Genomic DNA, 15,091 nt, shown 5'->3' with positions numbered 1-15,091 from the left:
CCTGGTAGTGGACTATCCCTCTACATTCAATGGCATCATTGGATGACCACTATTGCAACTTCAAAGCCGTCACTTCTATCTACTACCAGTAGATGAAGTTCCCTACTCCGTTAAGGTGTGGGGGAGTGAGGGGATCACAACGTGAATCTCATGACTACTACAATCAAGCAGTCTAGATTTCATGCAAGGGGAAAGGAAAGCCCGAGGGCAATCCAGAGTAGTCAATGGCGACCAGCAAGATGAAGCCACAACATGGCCTAATGGAGGATAACATTGATCCTCATATTTAGGAGGGAATTCCTACAGTGGGTCAATAGAGACATTGTTTGAGGTAATTATCGGTGAGCATGAGCCATTCCTATGTTGATAATTGAAAGTAATTACAACCCCCAGCTTGCAACTAATTTAATCAGGTTCCTCAGAAAAAATATCGATTTTTTTTCATGGATATATGCCGACATGATCGGGATCAGCCTTGAAGTCATGTGCCATGCACTCAACATTGATCGTGATTAGATCAGTTCGCCAAAAAAAAGAGAGCCATGGACCTAGAGTGCTATACAACTCTCAAAAGTGAGGTGGATAAGTGTTGAATGGTGAAATGGTATTTATATTCTGTGATTCTATGGGTAGATTGTTTGAAATTCATGACTATAATAGATTATTTTTATGCAAGTTTCTTTATATTTTTCTATTTTCAAGAATCATGGGTATGTGTATGAGTTTCAGGTTTTTAGGCGAAAAAATGGTGACTTTGTACTCACACGATGGTTGAAGGCTTTGGATTTGCTAAAGAGAAAAATCGAATCGTCAAGCAAAAGAAAGAATGTGAAATTGGCGGATGGCACCGCAACATAATTTTTCTGTGCCGCGGCATGGTTTTTCTGCACTGCGGTGCGAAAAGATGATTTGGGGTAGAATGTTTATGCCGCGACGTCAAAAGGTTGGTGCCGTAGTGTGACAAATCTTTAGGGTTGCAGAAGAATTCTGTGCCGCGGCCCCAGAAAATCACGCCGCGGCATGGATCGTGAGAAAAATAAAAACCTCACATTTTCCAACTCCGACTTGAACTTGTATTTTTCTAAAAACACCCTTAGCAGCGGAAAAGTATAAATAGGACTTTGTAATTTATTTTAGGGATTATTCTTAACCAAAATTGAGAGACACTTTGTGGCAAGAAAGAGAAGAAGATTCTTCCTAGGGTTTTGGATTTTTCATGCTTTTGGGGGAATTGAGGTTTGTTTTCTTGATGTCAATGCGTAACTAAATTCTTATCTAGGATCCAATGTAGCCTAATTGGAAGGCTCTTTGTTAAACATATGTTATTGCTATCAATTCAATTGGAAATCTTGATTTATTAGGTTATTAATTTAATCTTTAATTTTCATTATTGTGTGACGACACTTATTATGAATTGTTAGGTTGTATGTGTTGAGATTAGACATATATTATGTTTTAGTCTTGAAGAACTCATGTGAATGAATGATTAGTACTCTGTGCATACGCCCTGATAGAGTATTAGTGGGTTCATGAATTCTTGAATAATTAATGTTTGTGCATATGCCCTGATAGATGCGCATTTGGTCTTGATTTCGAGTATTCTTGTGTTTAATGAGTTTTTAATTCATAGGCTTGACTATATGCCCTAGCTAGTCTTGTGTTAAAAATGCTAGGTTAATCCCGAACACCTTACGGTAATACCTTGATACAGTGAATATGAACCCTAGATACTGAATTGATAAACAATAGAGAGATGTTTGATATAGAGCTGGATAATTATGGTGAAATATGAGCCCTAGGTTTTGGTCAATTGGGCTTTAGATAATTTTAATAGTTGACTAATTTTAGTTCTATTTAGTTGTTACTTTTAAATTGATCTTTCCTAATTCTTCATTATTAAGTCTTAATAATAATTTTAATTGAAGCATAGTTATTAGGATTAGTAAATTGCTTACAAATCTCTGTGGGATCGACCTTTGCTTTTGCACACTAGACTACGAGAGTGATTCATGCGCTTGTGAGGTTATAAAATTGTTCAACAATAAGCTCCCTCAATTGAGTTTATTCGAGAAGCTTATTACCCCAGTTGGGTTGCCAATCCTGTTTGATAAAAAAAACAAAGTGGTAAATGGAAAACTGGCCTTGATTTTATAGATCTTAATAAGGCTTGCCCCAAGGATAGTTTCCCCTTGCCTAGAATCGATTGGCTCGTTGATGCCATTTTCGGACATGAGTTGTTAAGCTTCATGGATGCATATTTGGGATATAACCAAATCCTGACGTTCACGTCTGATGAGGAACATACCTCGTTCATCACAGATCTAGCGCTATACTATTACAAAGTCATGCCCTTCGGCCTAAAAAATGATGGAGTAACTTACAGGCGCCTGGTTGACCAAATGTTTTCTAAGCAAATGGGAAAAACAATGGAAGGTCGATGACATGCTAGTCAAGTCTTATGTCGCTTCAGATCACATAGCTCACCTTTCAGAAATGTTCAATATACTCTGAAAATACAAAATGAAACTTAATCCACTTAAGTGTTCATTCAGGGTAGCCTCGGGTAAATTCATAGAGTACATGGTTAACCATCGGGGAATTGAAGTCGACCCTGAAAAAATCCAAGCTCTCTTAGATATGAGTAGTCCTACAAAACCCAAACAAGGTCAAAGCTTGAATGGAAGGATAGCGGCTCTTAGTCGTTTCATATTGAGAGCTACAAATCGTTGTTTGCCATTTTTCAATGTACTCATAGCTAATAAGAAATTTGAATGGACTCTAGAATGTGAGTAAGCTTTCCAAAGCATAAAAGAGCATTTTGGAAAGCCACCTCTTTTGTCCAAGCCACTTCCCAAGGAAATCCTATTTCTCTATCTGTCTATCTCTCAGCATGCAGTCAATGCAGCTCTTATTCAGGAAGAAAAAAAAAAAAAAATTCAATGGCCTATGTATTACACCAACAAACGGCTTCTAGACGTTAGGTATCCAGAAAAGGAGCGATTAGCCTTCGCCTTGGTAATCATCTCCAGAAAGCTACGACCTTACTTCTATGCCCACACCATCCATGTCTTAATAAATTACCTACTCAGACAAGTCCTTAAAAAACCAGAGGCTTCGGGTAAATTACTTAAGTGGACAATAGAACTAAGTCAATTCGATCTATACTTCAAGCCTAAAGCAGCTCATGCCTCTTGACTGTTATTTGAATTTTGCATGCCACAGTCTTGGCGTTTAAATAGGATTTTCCAGTTTCTGCTATCATTGTTAGATAGTCATGCTTTATTTTCATTATGGAGGTCTATAAGTTTTAAGCCTGTCATGTTGCAATCTTAACAGCATAATTTGATTTTCTTTTTCATATTCTGTAGCCTGTTTTGTGCTCTTGCTAAGTTTTTCTCTGAATTGACCATAAGCACCGCAAAACTTAAGATGTTGTCCAACCTTCATGGGATATAGAATGCCTATTGCCTAAGTTGTCTCTAACAAATATGGCATTCTTATGTGCTACATCTTCATTGTTGCTTTTGGTTGTCTTTTCTAGCTCTAGAAATGTCTTCCATATGGTAATTTCAAATTAACTTAAGTCTCATTTTGATTTTCACAGCTACAATCGTTTCAAGTTGAGGACATCAACAGGATTATGCTGGTAAAGATGGAGTCACCATGGTTACTTTCAAAGTTGATTTTGATCGGGTTGGGAATTTGGAGGATGCGATCAAAGCCAATTGTAGCCGAGATATAGTTCTCTATAAACACTGAGACCGACTTTACTAGTCATACTCGAGTAAAAAGACTGCCAACACTTCTGATAACTTCATGAAGGGAACTGGTCCAGGAGGGGTATGCACACATCTCCTTCCCTGCTTTAGAGAAAAAAATTTGTTGCAAGTGGGGTTGAATTTGCTAATAAGTTGTTTTGGGGCTATTTCCTGTAAAATTAATAGCCGGGTGATACTAATCAATTCTGAAAATGCGATTGTTGACCTGATATCTTATTGTTGTACATAAAATTTAAAAAATGGAAGTTCCATAGCAAAATGTAATAATACTGGATCCTTGTAGACCATTGAGAAAGATAAGAACTTTAGATAAGGATGATGTTATCACCTGAATTTATGTCTTTGTAACAGAATGTTCAGTTTAATGCCAATGTTACTAGTTTCTTATTCAAGGATTTTGGCTGCCAGCTTCGTCCATTGATGCAAAACTTCTAAGTTTATAGTGTTTATTAGTATTTTTCCNTAGTTTGGTTAACAGGCTTGCTTAAAGAGCTTGATGATGAAGCCAAAATACCGGCATTGCTCTACTGTGATAATAAGTCAGCATTGCAGATTGCGGCAAATCCCATGTATCATGAGAGAACAAAACACATAGAGATAGATTGTCATTTTATAAGAGAGAAAATTCAAGGAGGTTTGATCATTGCAAGATATATACCAACTGGAGAACAAGTGGCAGACGTGATGACAAAAGGGTTGGGAAGGCTTCAACATGAAAAACTTTTGTCCAAGTTATGCTTGAAAGATATACATAAGATGCCAACTTGAGGGGGAGTGTTAAAGATCAAGTTGTTATGTATATAGAAGAAAACTTAGTTAGTTAGAAATTAGTTATGCTGAGCTGTAAGTTTGTTAAGATAGTTAGAAGAAATTAGTTAAACGGCTGTGGATTATTTCTTTGTATATAAGCAACAATGTAACAGACTTCTCATTCATTGAATAAGAGAATTCTTCTTTTTCACATTTCTTGCCCCCAAATTAACACTAACCATACATTCTTAGCAACCCTGATTACATCACATTAAAGTGATACAAAGTTGGCAACCAAATACAAGCTGAATTCAGCAAAATATATCACTTCAGCATGCCTACAGACCAGCTACGTGAACTGCTCCAGACCAGCTTCCAAACTTCAAATTCTTCTCTTTTGCCGTCAGTTCACAGCTCCAGCATAATCCATAAAATTGTTTAAAGAAAAATATCACTTCTTTGAGCACTCCTCCTTGATATTTTTGCTTGAGACACCAAGTTTAAGTTTCAAGTCTTCAAACTTGGACTTACGTAAGGACTTAGTAAATATGTCAGCCAATTGCACTTCCCCCTGCAGTGTGTCAATCTGATTTCCCTGGATTGCTCAGCCTCCCTCACTGCATGAAACTTGATTTTTATGTGCTTGGTTCGACCATGCATGATTGGATTCTTTGCCATAGCAACAGCCAATTGATTATCACAAAAAATTTCAGTAGGCTCACACTGTTTTACCTCCATATCAGCCAGCAAATTTCTCAATCATATGGCTTGATTTACCGCAGCAGCAGCTGATATGTATTCAACCTCTGCAGTTGATTGAGCCACTATTTCTCGCTTCTTGGAAGACCAACAAAAGGCACCATAATTCAGTGGGAAAACATACCTTGATGTGCTTCGCATGTCGTCACAGGAGCCTTCCCAATCATTGTCTCAATAGCCTATCAATCTGAAATTTTCAGATTCCCTGAACCAGATTCCATGATCTGTAGTTCCTCTAATGAACCTCAACACTCTCTTGGCTGCTTTAAGATGCTCGTCACTTGGTTTACTCATAAATCTTGATAGGAGACTAGTGGCAAACATGAGATTAGGTCTTGTTGAGGTTAAATATAACAAGCTCCCAATCATTCTCCTATAATCTGTCTCATCCACCGGGGCTGCTCCATCATCTTTGCACAGCCGTTGATTTTGCACCAAAGGTGTGGCAACCAACTTACATTCATCCATTCCAAACTTCTTGAGCATCTCATTAGTATATCTCTTTTGACAAATGAAAATGTCATCATGAGATTGATGGATTTCCATTCCAAGGAAATAAGTCATCTCTCCCAAATCAGTCATCTCAAACTCTTTGTGCATTGCTTTCTTGAACTCTTCAACCTGAATAGCATTATTTCTTGTCACCAACAAATCATCTACATACAAGGAAATCATGATTACATCTTTATTGACTATCTTCACATACAATGTATGCTCATTTAGGCTCCTTGCATAACCTAGGCTGACTAGGTAGTCATTGATTCTGTTGTACCAAGCTCTTGGAGCTTGTTTTAGACCATATAAGGCCTTCTTCAGTAAGTACACCTGGTCTTCTTTCCCCTTGACTTCATGTCCCTTAGGTTGCTCAACAAATATCTCTTCTTCCAACCAACCATTCAAGAAGGCTGACTTGACATCTATTTGAAAGACTTTCCACTTGAATTGGGCTGCCAAAGTAAGAACCATCCTGATTGGATCATGCCGAGCAATAGGAGCAAATGTGTCTTGAAAGTCTACACCATGTTGTTCTGCAAAGCCTTTCACAACTAGCCTAGTTTTGTGCTTCAAAACTGAACCATCAGGATTCAATTTTTTCTTGAAGATCCACTTCACCTAGATCACTTTTCTCCCGGCAGGCCTGTCCACAAGCTCCCATATTCCATTCTTTTCTATCATGGACAACTCCTCCTGCATAGAAAGTCTCCATTCCTCTGACTCAGTTGCTTTATGATAGGATGCTAGTTCAAGCATTGCAACATTGCATCTCCCATAAATCTTAGCAAGAGGTATAGTTCCTCTGACTGATACTTCCTCTTCTACATCATAATCTGCCCCATCAACTTGGTCAACCACTTGCTCCCTTTGTTGTGGCCGTGGATCATCCTGAATTTTCTTCTCTTCCCAGTTCCACACTGACCTCTCATCAACCTTTACATCCCTTGAAACCACAACCTTTCTTGACTCCTGAATGAAGACCTTGTATGCCTTGGATTGGAGGCTGTAACCTACTAGAATTCTAGCCCTTGCTTTGTCATCAAGCTTTGATCTTTTGATGGCTGGTATGAGCACATAATATACTCCCAAAGACTCTTAGATGCTCCACTTGAGGCTTAACTCCATGCCATGATTCAAATAGAGTTTGATCTTTTAAAGCCTTGGTTGGCAGCCTATTCAGCAGGTATACACTGGTATTGATAGATTCTGCCCATAACTCCTTCGACAACCCTTTTTCACTCAACAAGCATCTGCACATCTCCATCACTGTCCTATTTTTCCTCTCACTCACTTTATTTTGTTGAGGAGTGTAGGGACAGCTAAACTGATGCCATATTTCAGCCTCCCTGCACGTTGATTCAAACTCACTTGAGGTGTATTCATCCCCATTATCACTTCTCACAGCCTTGATCCTTACTCTAATTTGGTTTTCAACTTGAGCTTTAAACCTCCTAAACACAGCAGCAACTTCTCCCTTTTGCTTTAGGAAGTACACCCAAGTCATTCTTGAATGATCATCAATAAACAAAATGAAATATTTGGATCCACTTAGGGATGGGGTCTGCATTGGTCCACACACATCAGTGTGCACCAATTGGAGCTTTCCAATAGCTCTCCAGGCTTGGTTTGTTGGAAAGGCTGGTCTGCTAAGCTTCCCTATTTGGCATACTCTACACAAGCCCTCTTTCTCTTCCATTTCAGGTAAGGTGTGCACCATATTTTCAAGTTTCATTTGCCTAAGGCTAGCATAATGATAATAACCATATCTTTTGTGCCATAGGTTTGTGTCATCTAAATTCACTATCATAGCATGGAATTTTAATTTTTTGAGTTCAACAGGGAAGCTTCCCCACCATTTTAACATGCATCATCACATTTCCTTCATTATCTAATATTGTGCAGGATTTGTTTTCAAAGTGTAAAATGTAATTTCTTTCAAGCATTTGTCCTATACTAAGCAGATTTTGGTTGATTTCAAGGACAAACAACACATTATAAATAATTTTTGTACCTGTCATGGTTTGCACATCCACATCTCCCCTGCCTTTAACCTTCACAAATTCACCATTTCCCACCTTTACACTTGACTAGTATGCTTGATCCAACTTCACAAAATTCTCCAGATCAGACATCATGTGGTTTGTACATCCACTATCAATCAGCCAAGTTCTAGCATTGAGCTGAACAACATAGCAGGATGCCACAAATAGCAGCTCAAATTCTGAATTCTGCTACAGATCTTCAGCTGTCTGTGCTTGTTGTGTAGGCTGCTATGGTTTGTTTTTGCAGACCTTTTCAATGTGGCCTAGCTACTTGCATGCCCTGCATTGAACATTTGGTCTGAACCAGCACTTGTACTCTGCATGGTTCTTCTTTTTGCAGTGGGAACATGGTGCAAAACTCCTAAAGCCTACTGGTTTGTTCCCCTTAGTGCCTACTCTTTCCTTTCCTCTCGTATCTCCTATAAACCTCTTGTTTCCTCCCTCAGTTGCCTTGTTCTTTGTTGGATGAACAATGCAGCTTCACCACTGTCCTCCTGCCTCAGCTTTCTTCTTTGCTCTTGAGCTTGAAAAGCATGAACAAGTTCGGTTAAGGTAATTTGAGACAAGTCTTTGGAATCTTCTAAGGAGGAGATTTTTTATTCAAACCTCTCAAGTAGGCTTACCAATACCTTCTCCACAATTCTTTTATCAGTTATCTCTTCCCTTAGCAACCCTATCTTGTTAACCACATTCTTTAATTTATCTACATACTCCTTAACCAATTCAGCCTCTTGCATTTTCAATGTCTCAAACTCTCTCCTTAGGTTCAAAACTTGCATGTTTCCGGTTTGGGTACTTCCTCCAAATTCTTCCTTAAGCTTGTCCCAAGCTTTCTTTACTGTCTCACAAGCCATTATCCTTGTGAAGACTTGATCGATGATTGCAGTATGTAAATGGGACAGGGCTCTTAGAGCTTTTGCAGTCTCTTCTTCATGGAGTCTTATTTGGTTCAGGGTTAGGTTTGGTCCCAACTATGACGGCTGCTTCTCTTCTTCTATATAGTGCCATAGACTTTGACCTCTCAAGTAAGCCTTCATCTTAACAGCCCACCTATGGTACTGTTCTCCATTGAAGGTTGAAGGCAAGAGTGAAGCTGAACTTGTTGCCATGAAGCTTGGCTTTCGGTGTGGAGTGGACTGACTGATTGAGTGCCCAAGCTAAAGGTTTTGCAGGCCCCTTAAGATCAAAGTGATGCTCTGATACCAGTTGCTGGTTATTTAAGCATGTAAATATGGTTATACGGTAGAGGAAAAAGAGAATGGCTAGAAAGAGGAAGGACATGTATCAATTTTTATATCCATTACATTAAAATACAGCATACTCTTATAAGCATACAGATAACTGTTGTACCTAATCGCAAAACATATTTTAGTCCAAATAACTTTCTAACCATACATTCTTAGCAACCCTGATTACATCACATTAAATTGATACCAAGTTGGCAACCAAATACAAGCTGAATTCACCAAAATATATCACTTCAACATGCCTACAGAGCAACTACGTGAACTGCTCCAGACCAGCTTCCAAGCTTCAAATTCTTCTCTTTTGCCGCCAGTTCACAGCTCCAGCATAATCCATAAAATTGTTTAAAGCAAAATATCACTTCTTTGAACAAAAAGTACACCATGGAAGTCGGTCATGAACCTTCCACGGAAGGGCGATACTGGAATGAGCTTAAGAGTGGAGGGATGCTCAAGTGGGGTAAGAGGATGAATGTTCAGTTCCAGAGAAATTATGGGTAGGAGAAATTAGACGGTGATAATCCGACTCAGGATCCTATTTGTGCTATGGAGTTCAAGCTGCTCAAGGAAGCCATGGCCAAAATGGAAAGGTTATCACGTGCCTGCAGCTTGTTATTTTCCTTGATGTTGAATAATACTAATATATATGTGTTTTGTTTGGAAATCTACAAGAACATGCAGGAGCTCTTGTTAAAGAAGCAAGACGATGATGTTGCTGTTGTGAACAGTCCAAGTTCTTGTGTTACGAGTCAAAACTTTGATGATGACAACTTCTTGCTTCCATTGAAAGTAAATGATTAACTTGTGAACAGTGGATTTGATCCCAAGAGTATTGTTTATCTAACTCTTTTAAGTGTTGGATTGTTTTGTTTGGTAGGAGATGTATACAAATCTAATGAATAAGAAAGCTAAGATTGAGGAACAAATGATGGAAGTTTCACATTCTCTTAACTTTGATGATGAAAACTTCTTGCTGAAGGTACATGATTAACTAGTGAACACTGGATTTGATCCTGAGAGTGTTGTTTATCTAACTCTTTAGGTGTTGGATTGTTTTGGTTTGGCAGGGGATGTATACAGATTTGTTGAATAAGAAAGCTAAGATTGAGGAACAAATGATGGAAGTTTCACATTCTCTTTGCGCAATGGAGGTATTCAATTATTAAACCTTCAATTACTGAGCTTCCTTTTTATTTTTGGTATGTTTATCTGCTTTTGAATCTTTAGTCTGATAATTGAAAACTTGTTGTCATTAATGCTCAACATGATTAACAAACCTTTGTTAGTATTAATTAGTTAATATTTTAGTGATGACTGGTTATTTATGGTGTCTCAGTTACTGCTAAAAGCTTTAATTAATGGTGATTATGCAGGTTCTAATGGAGAAGCTAAAATCATCAGTGGAGGAAACAAATGAAGCAGAATCAATTTGTAGTAACGGGGTTGAACATTTAGTATCATCATCACCTTGTTTTCTTGGAAACTATTAAAGATGTTAGTTTAGGGATTGAGGGTTGAAAAAAAGGGTTTTGTTTTGAATGTCTCTCCTTGTGAAAGTTCCTTCCTTTATATAGAAACTATCGAGTTAGTTACAAGGCTAAAAATCAGCCATTACATCTGACTATGCAAGATAAGTAGTTGACAGAAATAAACGCCTATCAATTACAAATATACAATATACTTTTCTATATATAGCTAGACTAAATAAGGTAGAATATATGCTGCCTTAATAAACTAGGCCAGCACATATCCAACTATAAATTCTGCTAACATCCCCCCTCAAATTGATGCTGGGTGATCAAGAAGCATCAATTTTTCAATTAGGAACTGATGGCGATGACGAGAGAGAGCCTTGGTGAAGACATCAGTGGTTTGGTGTTCAGTGGAAATGTGTGGAAGAGTAATCTCATGGCGAGCAAGGGCTTCACGAATGGAATGACAATCCACCTCAACACGTTTGGTGCACTCATGAAAAAGGGGATTGGCAGCAATCTGAAAAGCATTGGTATTATTAGCATGAAGAGGAGTAGGAGTAAGCTGCGGAACACTAAGTTTGCCTAACAACCCTTGAAGCCATACAATTTCAAAACAAGCAGATGAGATAGCCCGATATTTAGACTCGGTGGATGATTTCGAGACACGAGCTTGCTTCTTACTCTTCTAAGAAATAAGGGCATTGCCAAGAAACATACACCAACCCGTAATAGAATGACGAGTATCCAAACAACCAGCCCAGTCGACATCACTAAAACCCGCCAATTTTAAAGAATTCCCTGAAGAAAAAAACAAACCACGACCAGATGTCCCTTTGAGGTATCAAAGAAGATGACAGACAGCGACTGCTAGGAGCCTGCATAAATTAACTGACCTACTGAACAACAAACGAGATATCAGGTCGAGTAATGGTCAAATAATTCAAATTGCCCACCAGCTACCGATACATCGAGAGATCATATAAGGAATCACTACCCACCTGATGCAGCTTCAAATTGACCTCCAATGGTGTAAGAATCGAATTACCATCTTGAAGACTGGCTAAAGAAAGAAGGTCTTGGGTATACTTATGCTGATGTAAGAGCGTGCCATTCGGACAATGTTAGACCTCAAGTCCAAGAAAATACTGTAGTGGACCAAGATCTTTCATATGAAATGAAGATGTGAGGTGTTGTTGGAGCTGCTTGATTAACTGGAAATCAGATCTAGTAATCACAATGTCATCGACATACACAAGAAGTATAACGATCCCAATAGCAGTTTTACAAAAGAAGAGAGAGGAATCATACTGACTCTGAGTAAAATTGAAATCCAATAGCGTAGTACAAAATTTCTCAAACCATGCCCGCGGTGCCTGCTTCAAACCATACAGAGATCGCTTCAAGCAACAAACCTCAGCAGAAGAGGGAGGAAACAAGCCAGGAGGAGGTGACATAAATATTTCTTCCTTCAGATCACCATGTAAAAATGCTTCTTCACATCCATCTGGTAAAGCAACCATCCTTTCGAAATAGCAATGGCCATAACAGTGCGAACAATAGTAATTTTGGCCACGGAGCGAATGTTTCCTCATAATCAAACCCATACTCTTCCCAATTCCTGAGTACGACTAGAGGAGCTTTATGTCTTTCGATAGAGCCATCAACATGTAGCTTGATGGTGTATACCCATTTGCACCCAATAAGCTTAACTCCATTAGGACAAGGGACGATGTCCCAAGTGTGATTGTCCTGAAGAGCCTGAAGTTCATCCTGCATAGCTTGGCGCCAACAAATTTGAGTAGAAGCCTGAGAATAAGACTTAGGCACAAAGTAGCATTAAGAGTAGCCTGAAGAGCGAAAGAAGAAAACCCATACCAATTTGGAGGCCGAGAAACCGTAGTAGACCGGCGTGGCTCATGCAAGACATGATCAAGTGGTGGTTCAAAAGCAAGAAGAGGCAGTGGACGACGTCGTTGATACACAATACACAAGTAAATTTGCATCATGTTCCTCAATCTTAGCTTTCTTATTCATCATATCTGTATACATTTACTGCCAAACCAAAACAATCCAACACTTAAAGAGTTTGATAAACAACATTCTCGGGATCAAATCCACTATTCACTAGCAATTGTTGCTGTAGGTGTCCTTCTCTCAAACAAGAACAAGGTTGCTTTTGAATGGAAAAAGTCACTTGATGACTTAGTGTCACAGTTGGGAAGCGATTCTCATCTAAAACATTGAAACAAAGTATTATTAGAAGGTTATTATGGTCTACCTCACCATCTCAAATCTTATCTCTTGTATTTTGGTTTTTTTTTTTTTTCCCGAAAGCGACTTAATCAATTGTGCAAGACTAATTCGCCTATGGATTGCTGAGGGCTTTGTCCCTTATTCCAAACGTCGCACATCTGGAAAAGTTGTTGAAGAATTCTTGATTGATCTCATTAACAGAGGTTTGGTTCAAGTGGTAGAGATGGATTTCATTGGAAGACCTAGCTATTGTCGAGTCCATGATCTGATGCAAAAGATTATCATTAGAATGACCGAATATTTGGGCTTCTCTCATTTTCTGAACAGAGAACACTCAAATCTCTCTACCAAAATTTGACGCATTTCAATACAAGGAAGTACTGATAGTGTTTTTGATAACATCAAGGACTCAAAGATACATTCCGTTTCTCTTTTCAATGTTGATAGGATGCCTAACTCTTTCATGACTGCACTTCTTGTGGCTTTCAAACTTATAAAGTACTTGATTTTGAAGATAGTCCTATAAAGTATCTTCTTGAAGGAGTGACAAACCTCTTCCATTTGCACTACTTAAGTGTGAAAAATACAAAAGTAAATGTACTTCCCAAGTCCATTGGCAAGCTTCTCAAATTGGAGATATTGAATTTGAAAGAATCTCATGTGAGTATGCTCCCAATTGAAATCAAGAATCTGAAAAAAAAATTGCGCTATCTAGCGGTATACAAATCAGGCGAGTATGGTAGTTATAGAAGAGCAGTGAAAATATCTGAGCGGTTTAGTTCTTTAATGGAGCTAATGAAGCTATTTTTGGTGGAAGTTGACTTTAAGGAACACAAGGAGCTTATGAAGCTAAGGCATTTGAGAGAGTTAGAAATTAAGATCACAAATGGAAATGAGAAGGATCTATGTGCTTTCATTGGAAATTTGAAAAAACTTGTATCTCTTACTATACAGTTGACAAGTAAAGATGAAATTCTTGATATAGAATCGATGACTTCGCCTCCTCATGGTCTTCAATGCCATCACTTAAAAGGAAATATGAAGAAGCTACTAGACTGGATTTTTAAACTTGAATATATTGTCAGAATTGGTTTGGATTGTTCAGGATTAACAGATGATCCCATGAGAGTCCTTCGAGCCCTACCTAATTTATTGGAGCTTAGGCTATGGGACACAAGTCATGATGAGCAATTACTTTTCAAAGAAGGTCGGTCTCCAAAACTAAAAATTTTGGACCTCGTTGACTTTAAAGGAGTGGAATTGATGATTATAGACAAAGGTGCAATGCCTAACCTTTAAAACTTACGTATTGGACCATGCCCTCGATTTAAAGAGATTCCAATTGGAATTGAGCCTCTAAGAAACCTAAGGATTCTTTGGTTTCTTCTTATGTTGAAAGAAATTTACCATATGATAAAAGACAAGAAGTGGAAGAAAGTTACCCGACATATACCGAAAGTCTACATCACTTATATGCAAGCAAGAAACAAAGTTTGTACAACTACTAAGTATCTCTTGTCTCTCTCGTCTGTTGATTTTGATCAATAGATTGAAGCAGTGGAGCGAAGTAATGAACAATAGGTATTCCATTTAAATTATATAAGACTTAGTGTGATTTTGATTTTATATCTCCTGTCCAACTATAAAAGGAAAAATCTTTTAATTTTTTCATGGCTATGACTTTGGGTGTGTTTTGACTTTTCACTTAATACAAAAAATATAATTTTGTAAAATAAAAAAAATTATAAATAAAAGTAAACTTAAATAAAAATATTCTTATAATTTATTTTACTTAAAACTTTTTTTTTTTAAAGTTACCTTAATTAATTGATTAAGTTTCGATTGTCGAAATCTAGTACCAACAGCCACGGATCCGGTCACCAAAATTTTATTGGCGATATTAGGTTGGTATCAAAATAATTCAATTTTAACTATCTATCTATATTTACAATTATTTTTAGTAATATATGTAACGTTTGGCTGAGATATTATAAAATGGCCTTTATGTTTACTCTTTCTATAAAGAGGTCAATGAATTGTAGCCTTTGAGGAAAGCTTGGCCCATCAAAAACAGAGTCCCCTGTTTTCCTCTGTTCCCTTTTAACAAAGTCCTCATAAATTTCTCCCATCCAACTATTTCATTTTGAACATCTTGTATGAAGAAACTTGTCATATCTCCTATGATCATGAGCTCTTCTAATCTAAATTTTGTCTTCAAGAAATATTCTTCTGGTAACACTAGCATTTGGTAGACAAGAGTACAAGACTTGGATGGAAAACGCCAGACAAAAATG

The sequence above is a fragment of the Pistacia vera genome, unplaced genomic scaffold, assembly GCF_008641045.1.
Source record: "Pistacia vera cultivar Batoury unplaced genomic scaffold, PisVer_v2 Contig142, whole genome shotgun sequence".
NCBI lineage: Eukaryota > Viridiplantae > Streptophyta > Magnoliopsida > Sapindales > Anacardiaceae > Pistacia > Pistacia vera.
This window is presented reverse-complemented; position numbering follows the sequence as displayed.